We start from the raw sequence: 20,950 nt of genomic DNA on the forward strand, positions 1-20,950 counted from the left end.
ATATAGAACAGCGTGCACATTCTATTTTTTCATTTTTCTTTCACTGTTTTTGGTACTCTCTAAGACAGTTTCTTAGCTGTCTCTTTCATAATGTGCTACTATATCCAGTAGTTCTCTTCTTTCCTGTTTTATTGTAAAATCATAAGACTTAATTGCTTAAGAAGACAATTATTTTGTTGTGTCATTCATAGTTGTAACTTTAGCAAAAATACTTGTTAGCAATTAGAACTCTTACCAGGTTCCCAAATTAAAAAGAAGGCACAAACTAAAACTGTGATCTATAGGATTTGTTCGTGAATTAAGTTTTAAAAAGTTTTACATAGCATAAACACAATTATATAGGAAAGAATAAACAAGTGCTTTATCTTGTCTATAATCTTCTGCTTGCAAGTAAAGCTGACAGATAAATTGGCCATTGACTAACAAGTACACATCTCTGAATTTACCAGCTACGTATTTTAAAGAAATGCACTGAATTTCTCTGTACTGTTTGTATTAATTTCTAGAATAAAGTCTTTCAAACACAGCTAAATGTTTTCTTCTGGACAGAACATGAAATTACATAAAATTAGGTCTAAGATAAGCTAGTTTTGTCTCTGATACTAAGTCAAATACTGTTGGTTAAGGGATGCAACAACCAAACAATTGGGTTTGGTTTGTTTTCTTATAAAGAATCCCATTCTCCAAACAAACAAATCCTTCCCTAAGCTTTCTTAAATAGGACACAGAGTGTGCTTTTTTGAATTTTATATATGTATATTATAGTTGATGTTCAGGACATAATTACTATTGGAGTTTTCATTTCTGGTATCAAAAAGAAAAAAGAAAAAAACCTCATTGGGTATTGGGTTTTTTTCATGCCAGTTTGCTTTTCAAAGATTTGGTTCTTATAGTCCTTTAGGTTTGTTCTTTCTATAGTCCTGATTTTAATGAGACTATTTTTGAGGTAAAGGTAGCAGAATTAGACCTTAGACCTTTAATAATTAATGCAAAGTCATTTGTGAAGGAAGCAGGCACAGTAAGTATGACCTGCTAACCTACTAACAGGAAAACATTAGCTAAGAATTGCATTACAGCTTCTGGCAAGAGAGCGTTTTGAAGAATCAGTACCAAAGCTGGTAATTTTTACAGTCTTAAAATGCATCAAGTTGTACCTGGCTACCATTTGTTCATTGTTTAATGGAAAGAAGTGCCTTAGAATATATTCAGTTATGCTGTATATTTCCTGGAGCAATGAAATGTGATTGTCAATTATTGCAGCAAAAAGAGTAAGTGATTTAAGGGCTCTTAAACCTCACAAGCATTGTCTGAGATTGTACTTGTCAACATAGCTTTTACATCAAGTCCTGAGTTGATTACCAAAATCCACTCCACTTTCCGCTGCTACATCAGCTAAGTTCCTTTCCTAAAAAATGGAAGACAGTATATAGCAGATAGATAAAACCAGGATTTTTAAAAAATGAAAATGCAGTGTTTAAGGCTTGGTCTGAGCAGAGCATGAACAACAGAGATTTTCGTGAAATGTTTCCCTACGATGGAGAGTGCTGATTTACTCTTTTTTTCCTAGCAGTCTTTAAGTATGGCAGATTGCTAATGTAATCTGAAAAAATGGCATCAATGTTCACCCTGATTTCAAGCTTGATTTAGTGTTGATTGCTTCATTCCTAGACACACAGAGTCATAATGCATATTTGGTATGTTGGGTTGTGATGTAATTTTTATTCATGAATATAGGGCTTGTGATATTATGACAGTAGTTTGCCTGCACTTTTAGTTATATTATTATTATTTACAACTAGCATTCCCTAGTCCCTTTTTTGAAATCCAATTCCATAGCAATGACCTCAGTTGCATTACTTTGATAAGATACTATATTTCAACATAGCATCTGGTTTATTACCAGAGTAATTTCCCTGTGTGTCAGTCAAGCTTCATCAGTTTTTTAAACTGGAGCCTGTGAAAGATTGGAAGGTAGCAATTATTCTCTATTTTTGTCCAGTACTTTCACTAATTTAAACTTGTTCTAAAGCAAATGACAAAAAGTCCTTCATAACAGTGTGTGTACATGTGCACTCATGGTTTGAGTTCTCTCACAACAGTTGTATCTATCTGCAAATAAAATTTGTTATGCTAAAACATTTTGTAGAGTACAAGTATATTAACCTGAGAAAAGTGGGATGAACATTTAGATGTTCAATAGATTCCAGTAATTATGTCCAATATATATTTGTAACACAAAAATAAACAGCTATTTGCTCCAGAAGACAGAAACGGTTGATGAGAGGAAAAGTGGTATGACAGAAGTGGTTTAATTGCTTGAGAAAAGTAGGATACAAATCTTGAATTTACTTACCTGAATTCTGGGATTAGATTTTCATGTCTGGATTTGAGTTCTGGTTACTTTTATTGTCCACACAGTGCTATAAGAGATCCCAGGACATTGATCCTGATATCCAAAATCCCTAAAAATTTCCTAAATTGGGAATAGCTCAGGAAACAGAATTCAAAGTGGTCAGACAATTTATGTTGCATATCATGTAAATTATAGCTGGTTGGTTGGTGGGGGTTTTTTTGTTTGTTTTTCTTTTTTTTTTTACTTTTTGAAGTTTTGATAAAGTTTTGGTTCTTTTGCAAGCATTTTAACAATAATATTTTTATAGACAGTATAATTTGTTCATACATTATGATTAACATGCTTTTCAGTTGGCATTGATTGATTTTATTTTACACAGAAGCTCACGATCCACAAGGAAGACATTAGTTTCAATCAATAATTCCCTACTCTTCTCATTATCTCTAGGAGTCTACAGGGAGGTGTAGGGGTCAGAACTAATGATTAATAGAATCCTAGGTCATGCACTTGAAACAAAAGTTCCTAATACCTGGAAAGCTTCATCATTCTAAAGTATCTTATCTATACTGAGGGGAAAAAAAGATTTAAAAAAGAAAAAAGAAGGACTAATGATTTTCAGAAATGGGAATTTTTGCTTTTCCATTTAGAGTATTTTATATGTTTGTTAATGTGCTATTTGTGTTATTTTATCCTGGTTTTATTACCGATAATTGCAAATGTTTCCTCACAGTAAATATTATACATTTAGCTTTGTTGCATTTAATGCATGCCAATTTAAATAAAGTAAAATGAAAAGGCAAAGCAGGATGGATATGAAATTAAAAGGACACTGAATAATACTATGTAGACATTTTGCTGGCGTGGAAGTGATATACTGTATAGTGTGGAAGATTTTAATCTAGAAGGAGAGTGGGACTATCTGGCAATGAAAATTATCAGAGGGTTGGAACACCTCTTCTGTGAAGAAAGGCTGAGAGATTTGGGGTTGTTCATCCTGGAGAGGGCTCTAGTGAGCCCTTTATAGTGGTCTTTCAATATATAAAGGGGGCTTAAAAGAAAGATAGAGAAAAACTTCTTACCAAAGTGTGTAGTGACAGGACAAAGGGAAATAATTTCAAACTAAAAGAGGGTAGATTTTGACTGGACACAAGGAAGAAATTATTTTACAATGAGGGTAGTGAGACAGGTGTGGTGGAACAGGTTGTTCCATGAACAGTGGAGAAGCTGTAGATGCCCCACCCCTGGATGCATAATGTAAGTACTTAATATTACCACTGAGTGAGAGGCCATACGGAGTAATAAAAAAATGTGTATGTGGTGGTTTAATATTTGCCAGGGAATAGTTTGACTGTGGTCATGATTTTAATTCCCAAAGAATAAAGCAGTTTTGTTTATAATCAGGGCTTTTAAACAATCCTAGAATTCATCATATTTAATGCTGCGTATCTTACTGGCAGGATGTAATAATGCAGTGCAATATTAGAATATCTTTCAAGGAACAGTATAAGTAATATTTTGGTCATTGCTTATTTACCTTTATGTTAAGTTTTAGTATAATTCCTGGAGCCTTTGCAGTCTCTTAGTGGTTTTTTGTCACGATGTATCTGAAGTGTTACAAACACTGTACACATGCTCATTTTTGAAATAACCATTGTGTACTTGTCTTATACTGTACCTTAGGACACTGATAATTCCTATCTACTCCTATTTTAAAATTTAAAGCCATTTTAAAAGAAAAAAAAAAAATGTGTTCTTAAATATATTCCTTTGCTGTGGCACTGGGGAAAGGAAAGCAACTATGGATTTGCCAGCACTATATTCTGAAAATTTAGTTTTCAACATGACTTAAAGAAATAGTAATTCCTTTCCCCCTTTCCTCACCCCAGATACCATATATGCAGTCACAATTACATCTGTACTTACAAGTGTACCAAAGTATGTACAATGCTTTATTTTCGTTTGGTTTCCTCTAGACAACTCCATCAGAACTCTAGATTTTCCTGGTTATTGACAATGGAAGTAAAATTGTTTCTGTGAGTCATGAGCTTCACTTTCCAATGCATGGTACTGGCACATTATGACAATTTACACCTTGTGGGTCACTTCTGAATTAGAAATGCACGGGAAGTTGAGTTTTACTCCGGTTGCTTTTCTTCCTGCTCTAAACTAAGGACAACATGTGACATTCCAAATCATGTTGAGGAATAGTTCTTACTTAAATAATGTCAAAAACTGGGTAAAAATCTTATAAAAATGATCACATAAAATTTTTTCTCTTTGGTCATAAATATCAAGTGTCAGATTGAAGTGTTGCTTAGGGAAAGATGACGCTGCTGAGCCCCAAGACAGAAAGTGAGTGATATAAAACAAACATACCAGTAGCTGCAGCATCAATGATAACACTGACTGAGAACTGACAAGAATAACCAAAGACATGACAAAAAAGCAACCAACCAATGATTAAAAAAACCAAAACCAAACCAAACCTGCTTGGGAAAGTAACAAGCAGATCCATAACTAACCTAAAGGAATATTTTAATCAAGAACAATAATTAAGGGCTTCACTATGTTATGAAGTGTTTGGTACCTAAACTCCAATGATCACAGCTCTACCTCAAGTACTGTGTGCATTTTGGGGCATAAAGAAGGACATCAGACTATTAAAGTGTGTCCAGGAGAGGGTGACCAAGGTGATTAAAGTTCTTGAGGGCAAGACTCAGAAGGAGCAGCTGAGGTCACTTAGCTTGTTCAGTCTGGAGAAGAGAAGGCTGGGAGGCCACCTCATGGCAGCCTAAACTTCCTCAAGGCAGGCAGCAGAGGGTGACCAGGGATAGGACACCAGGAAATGGAATGAAGCTGCATCAGGGGAAGTTCAGATTGGACATTAGGAGAAGGTTATTCACTGAGAGAGTGGTCAGTCACTGGAACAGTTACCTCGGGGAAGTGGTCATGGCACCAAGCCTGTGGTGGTCAAAGTTCAAAGAGCGTCTGGACAACACCCTTAGTCATACAGTTTAATTTTAGGCAGTCCTGTGGGGAGCCAGGAGTTGGACTTGATGAGCCTGATGGGTCCCTTCCAACCTGCAATGTTCTGTGATTCTATGGTTCTGTGACTGGATGCGGCATAAAGGTGCAGACCAGGATTTTGTATAATGCTAGTGTTTTCCACAGAATAATTAATTCTTCAGCAGTCAGGTAGAGAGTGAATACTGACTGCAGCTTGAAACTGGGGCCCAAGATGGGTTTATGCATTCTCAGGCTGAGTAACTTTTGGGGAATTTTTTTGTGGAGATCAACTGCTTCCTAATGGCAAGTAAATCTCTATGTCCTTCCATGATACCAGAATGTTTACAGAGTGACAAATCAGGGTTGTAGAGGAATCAGCTTTAAATAATTATATAAAAAATTGGCAGATTATTTTCTACAAGATTCTGAAAGATTATACACACAGATTGAGAGGAGACACTTCAGATATATAAGGGAAATAGATCTGGGACAAGTGTGAATAAAATGTAATTGAAGATAAAATACTTTTCTAAGCCTTTTACCTGTAACAAAGTGACCAAACTGGAATTCCTTTTCACACTTAAGCATCCTTCTTTGAGGTTAAACCTTGCATCAATACACCATTTCTGGTTAAGAGATGGCTATCTTTCTAAATGATAGGACAGGGAAATATTTAGGAAAACAGAATTTAATTATGTGATTTGGAAAGTAGCCAGGAACCAGTGGTTGAGGCTGGTACTGTGCAAAGAGTGCTGAGAGAACTTTAATTGCTTCTAATGCTTAGTGTCTTGCTTTCACATTTCATCTGAAAGACAACACCTTCAGCCCTCCAGTGTTTCATTGGACACATTAGTTCATCAATGCTAACAGCTTCTTTTCCTTTAGTTTCTTGCCACTCCTAATCAGGCACCCGTGTAGTCTAATCCTCTTTTATCTACGTGCTCTAATGGCAGTTTCAGCACAGAAAAATGGTTGGAGGTTATGCGACAATAGATTGTGGAACAATTTTTTGAGGGAGTGTCTGGAAGTCTAATTACTACAGACATTTTAAATTGAACTGGACAAAGTACTAGAGAACATATTATACATTAGTGTAAATATGCACTGCATCACTGGATAGCATTTTCTGGGCTTGATATCTTGCGGCAGAGCAATACCAACAACCGCAGCAGTCTGATTGCAGTCTGATTCATTAGCTCACTTCAGGCAATAGGTCAACATGATGTTCCTAAATTCAGGAGCTTGATTACTGAAAGCTCCCACTGTGGACAGTGATAAGAGATGGGCATTTCAGCTTTCACGTAATGTCAATATTGGAACCACCTCCCTTTTTCTCTCTTATGAGATTAAAGAGAACATAGAATATGAGGAAAACTTATTTTGGGGGTGACAGAGCACTGTAACAGGCTGCCCAGAGAGGCTGTGGAGTCTCCGTCTCTGGAAATATTCAGAACGTGCCTGGATGCAATTCTGTGCAACCTGGTCTAGGTGAGTGCTTCAGCAGGGGTTCGGACTAGATTATCTGCAGATGTCCCTTCCAAACCCAACCATTCTATGATCCTGTGACTAGCAGAGTAGGTTTTCTGCTTGAATGTAATGTGTGTAAACACTTCAGGCCATCAGCTGCTCATATTGCCTTCTGCAAAATTCACGGTCTTCACTGATTAGAGGCAGTTTAAGAGAAAATGTAACATGTTTATATGACTGCTTCTGCTTGTCATACTACATTCCAGTTACACCCAGAACAGGGGGAAGAGAGAAGCTTTCAAAACTAGTCATGTGTGAAGGTGGGCTTCTGTCAGGGCAACATGTTTGTCTCCAGTGAATGTGAGAGAATATAGGTGAGACTTTGTAAATATCCCTACCATCAATGGGTGAGATAAAACTATAGCTAAATGACACTTCTGGCACCATTTGAAACCAGCATGGTCAAGGAATACTTCCTGGCCCACCCCCTCCACCGCCCCACCTCCAATAGTCTCATTTAACACAGAGAGCTATAAACAATGAAATAATATGTTTATTAAAAGTGAATCAAGAAAGGCTATAATATGGTTAGAAATGGCATTTTAAAGCTATATACCACTTTATTTTAAGTTAGCTTAGATTTAATATCTGTGATGATAGAAGGTATGTCAGAAGAGTCCTAGAAAATGTTAAAATTGATTGCTAAATTAATGACAATATTAATTTCACTACTCCATCCAGCACCTTTGAACACACTAGTTAATGCTATGCATTTTTGTATGCCTCGTTCAGAATACTCTGCGCAGGGCTGATTCAGAGAAAGTATCCTCTTTGAAGACAGAAGTTTAGGAAGCTACCTATTTAAGGTGATGAAAAGGAGTTGGGTTTCCCCTGCTGTTAAGGTCTGAGGTCATATTGGAGCAGGAAAAAATGTATGTGGCATTAAGGCTGGCATTTTCATATTATAAATAAACTTCAGGTATGACTGTATTTTTTATTTGCATAACTTGCTTTGCTTATGTCTTACGATTGTGTTATTTCTATATCATAGGCATACAAGCTTCATAAGCAAGTTTCATCCAGTCCTAGACTGAAACCACTTGCAGTCTAATGACAGACTTCTATCCTTGTTTGTGTGGCTGTACAAGGAAATAAGGATATGTAGATGCTTCCTTTTGTTAATTATCCAGATTGTGGGGCGTAGGATAAGGGGGAAAGCCCTTCAAATTTCTTTGTGCTCTCAGATAAGGTGGAATTGGGAAAACAAAATTTCTATTCACTTGTTTCAGAGTATTTCTTTGAGAATTTCAGTCTTTCCTCTAGCATCCTTCCTAGGAGGGCATAGGCAGAGCACCTCTGCCTTTTGAAAGGCCAAAGTTAAGCTCCAATTGAATGTGAAGGAAGAGGATATACAACTAGTCAAAGTGGGATCGCAAGGATTAAGTAGGAGAGAAATGAAAAGGGATGAAGGAAAGAGTTGCCTCTCCTTAAAGGAGAGGAGAAAGAGGATATCAGAGCTAGGGTGTGGACAGCAAGAAAAAAGATAGTATTGTGAAAGCAAACATGACTTTGATTTGGTGCAAAACAGGCTGATTTACTGTGAAACAGACTCATTTGAAGGAAGAGTGGCACATACTAGAAGGAAGCAGAATACATGAAATAAGGAGATGCAGTACAAAACTCAAGTAAGCCTGAAGGTGATGAGAATTTTCTTGTCCTTTCAATATTTTCTTAAGCGTATAAAAAGAACCTTCTGTTTATTGTTCATTCTGTGAGGTCCCATGGTAAATTCACCTTACATAAATAAATTAAGCTGGCAGTTACCAGCCTTCCTGAGTCAGACTCACCTTCCAGCCAATTAATTCACACTTCCTTCCTTGAACCTCCTACCCCCACAGCAATCAATAAAGATTTTTTTGTTATCGCTGACAAACAGAACTGGACAATACTTTTGATGGGTTATGTGCTAACTAGTAGGCATCCAGTCTTCTCCCCTATACTCCATATTATATTCCAAAGTTATTCAGCATTTCCCTGTATATCCTGTTACATGCTGACTTCCCAGCCTTTGTGCCCAGTGTCTGTACTGCGCATCACAGTCCTCTTTGTTCAGTACCAGTATGCTACAGCAGTGTTCCTCTGCCGCTCTGACACTGCACTAAGCAGGTATTGCTGTACATCACCAGGGCACAGCACAGACCCACATGCAGACTCTCAGTTGTCCTGCACAATGTAAATCTCCTCCAACCCACACACAGCGTTCCCACCTAGCTGCCCTCTAATGTTCACTGACTTGTAGAAGGGAAGATGTGGACCACAGAACCAACAGAAGGGAAGCAGTCAAAAGCCTGTGGGGCAGTATTGCTTAAGTGGTGTGTTCCCAAAATGAAAAGGTGGGTTTCAGGGAAACAGTGCTGGTATGGAGCACAGCAAAGGTGGGAGGAGACAGAGCCACACAGAGCTACTTGATATACAGTGGCTGGCGAGAGCTAGAAGAGGGAAGAGCAGCACAAAGACGTTAGGAAGAGTGAGCCAGGGCAGAATAGAATGAAGTCAGCCCAAAGGCTAGAAATTCCTCACCTCAATAAAGATAAGATGTAGCAGTCTAGATTGTGCATCACAATAGAGAAATAAACTCTTATTTGGGGTAGAAAAAAATAATAGTTTTGGAGTGTTTCAGATAAAGAATAGAACTGATTTGGAGTTTGAATTAAAAAAAAAAAAAGAATAAAGAAGGAAAAGCCTATGAACTGGTTTTTCTTTGGTTGTAATAGGAAGTTTTGATGTACTGACTAGCACTGGCATTACAATAACAATAGCCAGTGGAACAAACCCACCTGTTTTCTATACAACTATAATTTTAATTGTTTTCTTTTATTAGTGTTTTGGGTTTTTTTAGATTTAAAATACTTCCTATAACAGCCCTACACAATTGGAAGATTCACTCCTCCTGGCCTTGAGAGTAATTGACTTTTGTTTGTTTATTTATTTATTTATTTATTTATTTAAGCTTACTATCTGGAGTATATGTAATTCAAATTAAAAAAAATTAAGAACAGGCTCTTTGGTAACATGAACATCTTCTGCACAGAGCAGCAAGCATATTTTAAACTTCAGGCTTCAGCTTTGTTTACATTACTGAATTTTTGATTTTGCTAAGCATAAACCATTGAGTGTTTTCTAAGGACACTGACCAATTCTGAAAAGCTTTTTTAAGGTAAGTAGTTACCCTAAACTCAGTATTTACATTCTTGCTTTTACAGCCTTAGATCAGAATATTTCAATGTTGACATGTTTCAGAAGTCTAATCATTATATAAAATTATAAAGCCAAGGGAAATGCCAGTTGTGGAGTGTAGAAAAGAAGGCTGGAACACTGACTATAGGTTCCAGTATAGCCCTGTCTATAGTATGTGAGCCAGACTCACTGTCAACTGATTATCTGCACTGACATGTCCTCCCTCTGTTTTACTGTGTGGTCATGCGGGGGTGATACTAGATGGGGTCCCTCTAGAAGGGCCTGTTGCCTGCCTGAAGAACATCAGCAATTTGTTCCCAGCTGGAGTTAAACTTCTCTGGTAAGACTAAAATTGCTTCCCACAAAGTGGCTGGAAACCACATTTAATGTGCTATGACTTTGTGAAATCAGGGATGTACCATGTTTTAGATTATAATATCAAGATTTCCTCCGTGCCTTTCATCTCAGAGGAGCTCAAAAACTCCCACAGATGTCTGTTTGTCTCTTTTAATCTGTATTTTTGTACAGCCTCTATCTGAACTTCAATTTTCAAATGCAGACAGCTTGTTTAGTAATTTTAGCTTGAATGTTGGCAGCTCTCTATTGAAGTTGTGGGCAGCAGGCAGATAAACTGTCAAAGCATACTAGCCTCACAGTTTTGGGGTAGGAGATCTGGGTTTAGAATACTGAGGTAGATCTTAAGTACCTGATCTTTGTTCATTTTAATTCAAAACAGGCTTTAGTTATTTTGTGATTTCACCATCATACACTAAAAAGTGCTGTGTTGGTACTGGCTTCCTTTACCAGTGATATGAACTGCATTAACTGCATTTGTTGGCAGCATCAGGTACTGATCTAGCACATTTTGGTGTGTTCTTGCAGGTAACATTGAGTCCGACTCATTTTGAAACTCTTTGCATATTATAGAACCCTTTGTTTTTTATATTTAGAAACAGGATGGATGTGCTGGACATCATGCTGTTTTCAGTTCTGTAGGTGCTTTACACAGCCTGAGATTTTATTTTGTGGTAATTGTACGGTGGTTTTCAGATTTAGCTCTATATTGATTTTATATGTAGTTATATATAAAGATTTATGTTTAAATACATAGTAAATATTAAATCATTTTATATATTACTATTATCATGGGGCATTAGAGTGAATAAATTAGGAGCTGAAAGGTCAAAACACAAAACTCTTCCCCAACAATTAGTGCTTCTGCTACAAAATTACTTGCCTGGTTGAGGATGACTTTGCAAGTAAAAAAGCCTCTAAATCAAAAACTGGACTGTACTGTACAAAGTAACCTATCAGTTGTAATTGTCATAAGTTGTTAATTATGCCCATGAGAGTAGTTTCCGGGACAAGCCAGAGGACTCAGGTTAGGTTGAAACCAGTGTAAGAGGCCATCCATCTATTACAATGGCTAAACTAATTTATTATGAATTAAGTGGTGCCAGTTCTTTGTGTAGGAAATTCTTAAATGGCATTGTGTCCAGTGTGCAAACAAAGATTATGGAAAGGTTTCTGTACTTGAAGTAGTTTTTGCTTCTGTTTCAGATGTTGATGACTATATCTGGAACATGAACATAAGTTTAGATCCTATTACAGAATTAATAAAAAAGCCTACTCAGACAGACAGACATGATTCCTATCTTGAGATTCTTATAACTTAAGGTTCACATACTTTAACCTCTTAGTCAAATTAAGAGCGCTACTGAAACTAATGAACCTGTTTCCTTGAATTTGAATTTACTGGATCAGTACTTTTTTGATAGATACATATAATAAAAAAATGATGGCATCAATGCAGTGACAAGCTTCCCGTAAGAAAGAAATTTGGAGAAGAGGTTCAGATTCATGTATAAAATAATTTGAAATCTCAAGTTCTTTATATTAATGGTTTCCATTTACTAACATTTTATGACAGTTACTTTAAATAGTATACTTTTCACTGTAATCTGCTAATAATCTGCAGGTTATTATTTGAAATAGGGAGTTTTATCTGAAAAACACTAATATGTATGCACACCTGTGAAATCTTGGATTGCTTCTATATATAATATTCTATATGAATTTGGGTGAAAACCAGAAACCAAAATCAGAAACAAAAAAAGAAAGTGTTCCTTCAACTGTGGGATTAATGAAACTATGTTTCCTCTAGGGATGTGACCTTCAAATCTGTATTGCTACAGCAATACTAGATCACTACCCACACATATTACTCTTTCAAGTTCACAATAGTTTGTTTCTGAAGGCATGTTTCATTCCGATAAGTTCGTTCTTTCTTCCTCATTGCGTGTACTTATGTCTCTTCTGGAAAAACAATAAAGTTAACTCATGAAGTTCTCACTTTTTCTTGGTTTTCCTATAGAGATGCCTTTCATGGAGCAATTTATGCTATGTAATACTATGGAACACGCCACAAGGAGCAGGTTTTGGCATACAGGCGAAATGGACTGCATGTGGGAGATGCTGCAAATGGCAGTATGTAATCTCTCATTCCATGTAAAAACGCGGTTGCATAAAATAGACAGAAAAATAAAAATAAGCAGATAAACCCCCTAAAGTTAAACTTTTAAAAATGCACTATTCAAAGGTGAATACTGGAGAAGCAATGACAATTTAATTTATTATACAAACTGGCTGTTTACAACATTGTAAAGCTGCATTTCCAACTTCAATTTTAACTTGAAAAAAATTACAACTTGAACTTCTGGATCTGAAAAAAATTGATAAAAATTCACGGAAACACAGAATGGTCAGGGTTGGAAGGGATCTCTGGAGATCATTTAGTCGAAACCTCTGCTAAAGCAGGTTCACCCAAAGCAGGGTGCACTGCATTGCATCCAGGTGAGTTTTGAATGTCTCCAGAAAAGGAGAATCCACAGCCTCTCTGGGCAGCCTGTCCCAGTGCTCTGTCACTTTTAAAGTAAAGTTCTTCCTCATATTCAGGTGGAACCCCCTGTGCTGCAGTTTGTGTCCGTTGCCTCTTGTCCTGTCGCTGGGCACCACTGAGAAGACCCTAGCCCCATCCTCTTGAACACCCACCCTTAAGATATTTGTATGCGTTGATAAGATCCCCTCTCAGTCTTCTCCTCTCCAGGCCGAACAGCCCCAGCTCCCTCAGCCTTTCCTCAGAAGGGAGATGCTCCAGTCCCCTCATCCTCTTTGTAGTCCCCTGCTGGACCCTCTCCAGTAGTTCCTTGTCTCTCTTGAACTGGGGAGCCCAGCACTGGACACAGTGCTCCAGATGTGGCCTCAGCAGGGCAGAGCAGAGGGGCAGGATCACCTCCCTCCACCTGCTGGCCATGTTCCTCCTAGTGCCCCCCAGGATCCCCTTGGCCTTCTTGGCCCCCAGGGCACACGGCTGGCCCATGGGCAACTTGCTGTCCACCAGAACTCCCGGGTCCTTCTCTGCAGAGCTGCCTTCCAGCAGGTCACCCCTGGCCTGTACTGGTGCGTGGGGTTGTTCCTCTCTAGGTGCTGGACCTTACACTTCCCTGTGCTGAACTTCACTCAGTTCCTCTCCACCCAGCTCTCCAGCCTGTCCAGGCCTGGCTGAATGGCAGCGCGGCCTCCTGGTGAATCAGCTGCTCCTCCCAGTTTTGTGTCATTAGCAAAGTTCTGGAAGGTGCACTCAGTCCCTTCATCCAGGTCGTTGATGAGTAAGTTGCTCAGGACCGGACCCAGCACTGACCCTGGGGAACACCGCTGGCTACAGGGCTCCAGCTGGACTCTGCGCTGCTGGTCACAGCCTCTGAGCTCTGCCATTCAGCCAGTTCTCAGCCCACCGCACTGTCTGCTCACCTAACCCACACTGCCTGAGCTTACCTATGAGGAGGTTATGGGAGGCAGTGTCAAAAGCCTTGCTGAGGCCAAGGCAGAAAACATCCAAGACTCTCCCAAGGCTCTCCCCTCATCTACCCAGCCAGTCATTCCATCACAGAAGGCTATCAGGTTGGTCAGGCATGATTTCCCCTTGGTGAATCCATGTTGACTGCTCCTGATGACTTTCTTTTCTTCCACATGCTTTGAGATGACCTCCAGGATAAGCTGCCCCATGACCTCTCCAGGGATGGAGGTGAGGCTGACCAGCCTGTAGTTTCCTAGGTCCTTCTTCTTGCCCATTTTGAAGACTTGAGTGACACTGGCTTTCCTCCAGTCCTCAGGCACATCTCCTATCCTCCATGACCTTTCAAAGATGATGGAGAGTGGTTTAGTAATAACATCTGCCAGCTCCCTCAGCACTTGGGGGTGCATCCCACTGGGGCCCATGGATTTGTGGGTGTCAGGTTTGCCTACGTGAACTGTAACATCGTCCTCCTCAACCAGGGAAAAGTCTTCGTTTCTCCAGACTTTCTCTCTTGCCTCCAGGGTCTGGGAAACCTGAGGGCCAGCCTTGGCAGTAAATACCAAAGAAAAGGCGGCATTCAGTAACCCTGCCTTCTCTGTATCCGTCGTCACCAGGGCACCCACCTCATGCTGTAACAGGCCCACATTTTCCCTAGTCATCATTTTGCTACTGATGTACTTGAAGAAGCCCTTCTTGTTTTCCTTGACATCCCTCGCCAGGTTTAATTCCAAATGGACCTTGGCTTTCCTCATCACCTCCCTGCATGTGCTGACAACATTCCTGCATTCCTGCCAAGTGGCCTGTCCCTTTTTCCACATCCCATAAAGTTTCTTCGTCTGTTTGAGTTTTGCCAGAAGCTCCTTGTCCATCCATGCAGGTCTCCTGCCCTCTTTGCTTGATTTCGTACTCATAGGGATGGACCTGTCATGACCTTGGAGGAAGTGATGCTTGAATATTAGCCAGCTGTCTTGGACATTCCTGTCTTCTACAGCCCAAACCCATGGGATTCCTCCAAGTAGTCATTATACTGTTGCTTACAGTGTAATTTTGAATCATCCTATTGAAGTCTGGGTGCACAGTTTTCTCAGAGCATGTCTGTAGTTAGATGAAAGAATTGGGGTGTAGCTTCTGTTATATCCTTAGCTTTGCATGGTGTGTCAAGACAGAAAGCTTTTGATTCTGGCTCAGATGAAATTCTGTGGCTGAAAATACACTCTTTGAGTTCTAATGAAAAGGAAAACTTGAGATAATATTTCTGATTCAGTTCATGTCTTTAAAAAAAAAGATGAATATATATAACATTAAAATATCTTTTGAATTAAATGTTTTTGCTGTCAGTTTGACAAAGATTACACAATATTCTGAAGTCTTCTGTTTTGTCTGAAGAGAAAAGAATACTTCAGGCTGCTTTTCAGTTTGCATTGGATTCTTTTTTGTTCTCTGGAAATTTTTTTAGTTTTACTCTGCAATGTTAATATGAGTTTTTTTTTTCTTTGAGTTTTCGTATTAAAATAATGAAAAATAGCATTCCTGGGCCTTTGACCTTTGGGTTCATTTCATATTATGATGAGACTTAGAGGTGTGACATTATTATAATGCACTCCTTCTAGCGTCCATTTTCAACCTAATTTTTGAGTCTTTTTAAAAAGTATGGTACTTCACTGAAATCTTAATTTTTGCAATATTTAAGATTTAAATTTTCAGGTATTAAGAATACTACACCTAAACATTTTATTTACCACAAAGAAGTTGTTGTTTTTTATTTTTATTTTCCCATAGCATAAAATGTCCTGATTTTCTGTGCTGACAAAGTATTTGAGTTAAGTATTTGAGGCTAAATGAGGCTAAACAGAAAAGTTGTGTATAGTAGTACTATAAACAGAGGATATGTATTATGAAAATACATCAGGGTAGGTGTATACACATGATAAGCATGAAGAAAAAAATAAAGGTAAACAGATTGAAATTACAGCAGTATAAAATGCTTGTGATATCTGTGAAAACAACACTCAAGAAGATTATGAAATTATTAGTAAGCATTTACAATAATGTATAAAAAACAGAGTGATATTAGTATACTCTTTATGATTGGAATTAAGACTTTTTTTTTCCCCCTCCTAGACTGTACCCTTACCATGTCAAGCCAAAGGCACTTGGTCCTTAAAAAATTTACCAATTTTAAAAAAAATATATGTATTTTTAATTATTCATGAAAATGGAGTAGACACTCTATTCCCTCTCTTTTCCCTATCCCTCACCGGCCTGGATTTGAATAGTAAAGGCTTCTACAGAGTACTGGTGTATGCTTTCTACAAAGCTATTTGTGTCCCAGATTTGTTGAGTCTAAATGCTGTATGATATCAGCTAGAAAATGGGCCTTGGTGTTCAGCAATCTGTAGCCTTGATAACCATCTGTATCCATAATACTTCCATTAATAGGATGTACTACCCTGATACCAGAATTTCATTACACTGCAGAAGCACAGTGGCTGAGTAAGTAAAGATAACTAGTAGCTTATAAGAGCTCCATTAAGAACAGTTGTAGATGTTTTTAGGAAAATAAAGCATAACTATCTTTGAAGGCCTTTCCTGTTTTCTGTGAAATAGTCAGAAGCTACTGAAACCAAGTTTTTGTGGGTTTTATACATTTTATAAGCATTCTTTATCTACCAAAGTTTTTTATCATTGCTTTCAGCAGAGCAGTACTGATTTTGGTTTCAGGTGTAGATTGCATAGCTACCATTTTCTGGTAGTCATTCAATGTTACAGTTGCAGATATAATCATGAATGTAAATCTTTTCTGAAAATGAACTGTTGCTGCTGGATACATCTGTATCAGTACTCCATCAACGTAACAAGAAAATAACACTTTCCATACCATTACTCAGAAGAATCTTTGGACTGGGAGAGTGTTCAGTGGCCTATTTACTTTGATTTTCATAAATGCTTTTTAGAAAGAATAATGATGTGTTATAAACTAGTCTACCATTGTCTTGTTCTCCCATCACCAAGTGTGCCACAATCTGTAGAGTAAAATGAGACCAGGTTCAAGGCCTTTACTTCTTAGGTGAGTTAAAATGAGTAAGGTTAGCAATGGAATGGATGCATTTATAAATAATTACTAGCAAGATTCTTGTTAATGTTGTTCATGGCTGCCTTGCTAGTACAGAATGACAAACAATCACAGTCCTTTATTATGCTGAACACTGTAGAAACTCAAAATAGTAATTAGTCCCTTCCCTGAGGAGTTAAATAGAAGATGAGGAAAGGACCAGAATTTCCTAGACAAATCATGAGACCAAATAACCTTGTTCCAATTTTATGCATTTCTACAGGGCTGTAGAGGAATTGTGCTGAAAGGTGGTAGAGCTAGATGACAGGAATTTGTGATGGAAAGAGATTCTGAAGGGAAAAGGTGTCAAGGGGATACAACCATACAGAAGACCCTAAGAAGTGTGCGTACGTAATGAAACATCCATAACAGAAGGAAGAGTGAAGGACTTCAGAGCCAGTCAACATAGAGCAGAGGAAGTCCTAGCAACATTTTAACAACTTTTTTGAGTGTCCAAAGAGCTTTTCTTTTGCTGTTTATATATTTACTTCTGAATAGTTCTAGGATATTAACCTAAACTGTGGTGTTTTCATGTTTTTAAGGGTGGTTCCTTTTGTGTTTGGTTTTTTTTTTGTTTGTTGGTTTGATTGGTTGTTGGGTTTTGGTTTTTTTTAATTAGTATACTGGATGCTGGACTATTGTATTTTTATAAAAAGAAACAGGAGTGTAGAAAAAAGAAGGAAGACACAGAAGGACATAAAGCATGAGGAGAGGGTGGAGGCAAGGACAAGAAGCTAAACATTGTGGCCCAGTTAAGTAATATTAGAGGTTGGCTAATGAGGTGGATCAAAAGGCAATACAAAGGAACTGAATAATTGCAGTTGTAATAGCACATATTTCTGAGAGAGTAAAAGGTGTAATTAGCTGTGAATCTAACTGAAATTAAAAGAACAGGTAAGATTCACCCATAGATAGAAACAGAAGCCCATTTTGTTCTCATAGTCATGATGGATGGGAGAACCTCAACCAGAAAAGTAAAACAGGGGAAGTCAATATTGCTTTACATCTCTGAAAATATCCTTACTTTTCACTTCCCTGAGATGCTTTTTTATTTTATTTTTTTTTTGTGTGTAAGAAGAATAATGTTTCTTTTTATTCATAATACGTGCTTCAATCAGCTGGATTAATTAATCTAAAGGAAGACATTAGCAAACTAGTTAAGTTAGTCATGTTGGCGCAGCTCAAGTTTTTCCTTATTTCTGATCATCTTTTGTAAAAGTCACTTCTTCAACCTTAAGCACTTTTCTCACACAACCAATAACAGATATTAATGAATTATTCATCATGTTATGAGGACAACCTGGGAATATCACCTGTTTTCTAAAAAATAAGATAAACAACAAACTGTTAACCAAAGAGTTACTTGAAATCCAAATTGGTGCAGGACTTCTATTTTCATTTCTTTTCACCTTGGGTTTGATGACAAAGAGTTTTCACAATTTTGATGAGGAAAACGTTTTTCTTGCACTTAACTGTTGTGTGGAAGTTTCTTCAGCTACTTCTTTCTCCCATTTATCTTGAGTAGACAGTTAAGAGTGTCCTTTTTTTGTTGCAAAGTATTAAATAGATAATCATACTTCTAAAAATAATCTCAATTAAAATATGAATAAATCTGTTTCTCATTGCTTGGGCAGTAGGACAAAGACATTGTAAATGATGCTTCCATAGACACACATCTTCTCACTCCATTTTTTTATCCCCTGTATATGTTTTGTATATATGTGTTATATATAATTTTAGGTTTAAGAAAATGTGGATCAGTCCTAAGCTTCATGGGACAAGGACAGTGAATAGACTGTTTAGGGTTGATGAGGCTGAAGTATGTTCAGTGTAAAGGATGGGGAAAATAGAAGTTGTGATACTAGATCTCTTGTGCAGAGAGACAGATAATCTAATAGAAAGTAATTTGCAGTTTTGCCATAATGAGAGAGGAGTAACATCTCACATCTGCTTCAGAGTATGTATTTGCTTGCTGATAACTCTAGAATAGGTAATAAAATGCTAGTATCCATTATCACTCATCCTTCTGCCCATGTCAGAATACTAACTAGTAATCTTGTCAGGAGTTTTCAGCTAAATTCACAAAAGTCATACCAGTGAGGAGTGAAGGATGGTGTGTCCAGTAAGGGTCATATCCTATTGGCTTACAAGACAAAGTAAGAAGATGGCAGCTCGGTCATCCATCATCCTGTTGTGCTGGAGGGAATAAAGCCTAAGAGGGCAGCAAGAATTTAGCAGTGCCCTCTTAGCTCTGGTAGTCTCAAACGCTTACTGGTGAGGAGACCGCATGTATCATCCTCCTTCCTTTTCCTTTTCCTTTTCCTTTTCCTTTTCCTTTTCCTTTTCCTTTTCCTTTTCCTTTTCCTTTTCCTTTTCCTTTTCCTTTTCCTTTTCCTTTTCCTTTTCCTTTTCCTTTTCCTTTTCCTTTTCCTTTTCCTTTTCCTTTTCCTTTTCCTTTTCCTTTCTTTGTCTTCTTTGTTCTTCCTTTCTCTCTTTCTTTCTCTCTTTCTTTCTTTCTTTCTTTCTTTCTTTCTTTCTTTCTTTCTTTCTTTCTTTCTTTCTTTCTTTCTTTCTTTCTTTCTTTCTTTCTTTCTTTCTTTCTTTCTTTCTTTCTTTCTTTCTTTCTTTCTTTCTTTCTTTCTTTCTTTCTTTCTTTCTCTCTCTTTCTCTCTCTTTCTCCCCGCCCCCCCCCCCCCCCCCTAATCCTTGAGGGTTTTTTCTAATAGTTGCTGTTTCAACCCATGTGCAGTTGTACTTTCATAATGTCTTCAGCCAATTAGTTCAAAGTTTATTTTGTGTCATTTACCTATGGCACTCATAGTGGCGCTCATAATTGTGTGTGTGCACATATATATGTAGCCTTCCAGCAGATTAGCCTGTTTAATTTGTCCTCATCGACTGTTCCAGTGATTTGATGTTCTTTGTTCCTTCCTTTGACCCTTTCTAGTTCAACTGTACCTTTTCAGCTTTAAAACTGCCTGGGTACAATGGCTTATGTAGCTTCATAATGGTTGGCTTTTGTTTTTTTCTGTTTTGTTCTCTGTTCTTTTTTCAGTAACTTGTATCATTCTGCTTCCAGTTCTGACAGCTACTGAGTGCTCGGTTGGTGTTTCATTTGAAACATTTCTAGTCTGATTCCCAGATCTCTCTCTGAGATGATAATAGCTAATTTAAAGTACATTCATGTATATCTATAGTTAGAGGTTTTTTTTCTATGTGCATTACTTTGTTTTTATTGACATTGGATTTTAGCTGCCATTTTATCATCTGGTTTAAGAGCAGTATAAGATGTCTTCATAGCTTTCACAGTTTTCCTTCTACCACTCAGAAAAAATTATTTCCATCAGCATATGCACCTCACAGTTCCAGCTCAGTAAAAGCTGCAGCATCACAGCTTCCTGGTCATTGGATGGTGAGATTCCTGTTCATCTGTTTCTTGTCCTGTTTGTTGGCAAAGTTAATACTAAACAACATTAACAGTTGTGCTGTTTTCTTAATGTAAAGAAGAGTATTAGACTTCAGGTTATCCTTGGCTTTTTTTAATTTACTTTTTCTGATCTCTATGTTGGTTTTTTTTACGGCAAAGATGCTAAAAGCACAGAGAACATACCTGTGATAAGTTAGCTTATTTAAAGAAATAGTATTACCCCATGTTCTTTGAAAAGGGTGATTTCTGAGATGGGTTAGGAATTGTCAGTATAGCAGCCTTGCAGCTACAGAATCAGGTCTTTTTTTTTTTTCTTTTTTTTTTTTTTTTTTTTCCAGTCTGGTGTCAGTAGTCATCTGCTGTTGGAAAATTTCTCTTCACTTTAGACTAATTAGTTGCTTACGCTGATGAACATTTAACCTGATTGCTTTTCATGTTATGACTTTTTTCTTACTCCCTTTGCCTCTGCCTCTTCCTTTTCCTCTTCCTTTT

The 20,950-nt window shown here is 37.7% G+C and overlaps 1 protein-coding gene across 7 annotated transcripts in view; it reads left to right on the forward strand.

The window, feature by feature from the left end:
• TAFA5 (TAFA chemokine like family member 5) overlaps nt 1-20,950 on the forward strand; it is a 444,933-nt gene that overhangs the window by 247,559 nt on the left and 176,424 nt on the right. The window lies entirely within an intron of this gene.

This window comes from Falco peregrinus, chromosome 6 (genome assembly GCF_023634155.1).
Source record: "Falco peregrinus isolate bFalPer1 chromosome 6, bFalPer1.pri, whole genome shotgun sequence".
NCBI classification, from domain to species: domain Eukaryota; kingdom Metazoa; phylum Chordata; class Aves; order Falconiformes; family Falconidae; genus Falco; species Falco peregrinus.